Below are 2,979 nucleotides of genomic sequence, written 5' to 3'. Positions count from 1 at the left end.
GGCTGCAGCACAATGTGTATGTTCTAAACCAATAAAAGGCAAAAACATAAGGTACAGTCTAGGCATCTATTTCTTCCCTTCTGGTTACTTGACTTCAAGTAGTTCAATGTTCAGACCGATTGTAGCTTCTGGATGCACAATATAAGTTGAATATCCATCAAAACTTCGAAACAAAAAAGTAAATATAATAATTGATAAATACAAACCAAATAAAATAAGATATATGAGTATCTTGAACCAAGAACTGATAGTATAAGGGTTGTTTAATCTACAAATAGTTTTACTTTCCCTAATTTGGAGAGTGGAGGTCAAAACACACTAGTCGCACGTAATAAGTAAGTTAAATGAGACAAGCTATTTATGGTTAATTTGGATAAAGGGCACGGCAGGAGTGCATCATTTCTAACAGCTAGAAGAGATAGAGAACACAGAGAGAAGAGATAAAAAAAAGGTCAATTTTTGACAGAGAACGCAGAGAGAAGAGAGAATGCAGTGAGACCTAGCTTAGAGAAAGAAAGAGAGATGGATGAGAGAGAAAATTAGGGAAGATGATATGCTTAGTTCATATTTTATATAAATAAGGAACACTAACCATCTTATTCAACTGTTATATTTCCAAGATCAGCAGCATGATGGTTCTCATCTTCAGGAGCACCATGCTCCTTACCAACAGGATTGTAATATGGTCCTACAAGTTAACAAAGAAGAAGTTCAAAGTGAAAGAAACAATCCAAGTCATTTTTAAGTCCCTGTCTCAAGAAAAAGTCACCTTTTAACATGCAACCATTTGTGGTATCACCAAGGGCACATACATGGAAGCCATGAAGTCCAAGTTTTAGGCCAAAGACATTTCCAGTAACAGTGGTTGGAGTTGTATGCTTTACATCGACTAGAGTTCATCCATGATAAATGTATGAATAAACAAGTTCACTATCATTAATGTAAATTACCATCTCCATCTTGACTAAAAATTGCAATTAGCGAAGAAATTAGTAACATAAAATAAGACTTTCATTCACAAGCCAAGCAATACATAGTTTATCTCAGAAACTAGTCCAGGGCCATAAAATAAAAGCAGTAAATATCTACTTTAGCAGGACGTGATCATACACATGACTAACTAAAAAGTCAAAGTAAATTTATGGGCAGAAATCCATAAAAATTGCAACGAGTGAACCCACAATTTTAAAAGTACTAGCAGTTCTACTAAGAACCTAATAATTTAACCCACAAGGTTGAAATCTTGAATCGACATATGAATCTTAGCAAGGTGAAAATGACATCCTAAGAACCTAAATTATTGACTCTTTCTTTATCTTCCTAAGATAGGCCTTCTTCAAAGATCATCCTAATTATGCAAAGAATGATTTCTACATTACTGGAGAATCGTATGCTGGACATTTTATTCCTGTATTTTCTTCACGTGTTCATCAAATTAACAATAATAAAGAAGGAATTCACATAAACCTCAAGGAACCTTTTATGGTGAACAGAGTTTAACAGGTAAAGTTGTTAATTATGTGACCAAGAGGTCACGGGTTTGAGCCGTGGAAACATTCCCTTGCAATAATGCAAGATAAGGCTTAGTGCAATAGATCCTTGTGGTCTGACCCTTTCTTCAACTTTGGATAGGGGGAGCTTAGTGCACCGGGCTGCCCTTAAATGGTTAGACTTTGTTGATCAGGGATGTTCCATTGGTAATGGACTGACCAACACAGAAATCCAGTATAAAGCTTACACAGATGATGCTTTGAATATAAAACTAATCAATCAAACCGAATACAATGATATAAAAAAATTATATCCAAAATGTCAAAAAGACATAAAGCTTTGCAGTAAGTCGTTATCCAACTTAACATACTATCAGAGTAAGTAAGTTATATTCGAAAAAAAATGAAACATTCAATGTAATAGCAGTTGTTCTTGAAGTCACGTTATAACAACATACCTAATGTAATCCTTGCACAAATAGTGTCTGAGGATGGTAGAGTATACGCAGACCCTCAAGTAATTCTTGATATCATGTTGTGTGAAAATATTGGCAACAAATGGTGATAGAGGTGCTTTTTTGATGGTACTAAGGAATACTTGTGAGGGATCATCAATACCGTACGACCATGACTTCTTGAAAATTATAACTAACCTCAATGACACCCAAGTTAAGAAAGCCCTTGGTTTTCGTATCGATATTGATTTTGTATCATATAGTAATGTAGTTTCTCAGGTGATATAGAAGATTGGTTTAAGAATCATGATGTTGGTGTTCCTTCATTTCTTGAGGATGGTATGAATCTACTCGTTTACGCTGGAGAGTATGACATTGTCTACAACTGGCTTGGTAAGATTCATTCACTTGTAACATATAAGGATTTGTATAATATAAACAATGTCAATCGATGACTAAACTATTATTTCTTGAAATGGAATAGAACATGGAACTCAAATTGGGTACATGGATTAGAATGGTCGGGGAAAAAAGGCTTCGGTGCTGCACCATCAATTTATTTCACAGTAAAGGTGTTCAAAAGAGCTATGGACCTCTGACTTTCCTCAAGGTCCACGATGCTGGTCATATGGTGTCGATGGACCAACCTAAGGCAGCACTGGAAATGCTTCAGAGGTGGACTCAAGGAAAATTGTTAGTAGATAGATCACTAAATAGATAAATAATGTTCCATATTATATTAGCAAAAAAATTTTAAAAAATTCACATTTTTGGGTGAAGGATGTTATTCAAAGATATTGGATTAAGCGTTACAACATGTAGAAATAAAGCACACTGTTTAGTCTTATGATTTGTTATTCCTATCTTGCATTACGTTCATAATGCCAATGTCAAAATAAACTTTGTTGAATTGTGTTCAGGTGATAAGAAAAGGGCATAAACAACAACTGACGAAAACAAAGATCATAACTATTTTGGTTAATATCCAAAAGAAAAGAACCCCAAAATTCCAAAAGAACCACTATAGATGAAAC

General features: G+C 34.6%; 1 pseudogene; it reads left to right on the top strand.

Annotated features, from left to right (window-relative positions):
• The first annotated feature begins 1,323 nt into the window (after positions 1-1,323).
• LOC107869005 lies at positions 1,324-2,666 on the top strand (annotated as a pseudogene).
• The last annotated feature ends 313 nt before the right edge of the window (positions 2,667-2,979 follow it).

This window comes from Capsicum annuum, chromosome 4, assembly GCF_002878395.1.
Source record: "Capsicum annuum cultivar UCD-10X-F1 chromosome 4, UCD10Xv1.1, whole genome shotgun sequence".
NCBI lineage: Eukaryota > Viridiplantae > Streptophyta > Magnoliopsida > Solanales > Solanaceae > Capsicum > Capsicum annuum.
The sequence above is the reverse complement of the archived record's forward strand: the minus strand, read 5'-3'. Positions and strand labels throughout refer to the sequence as shown.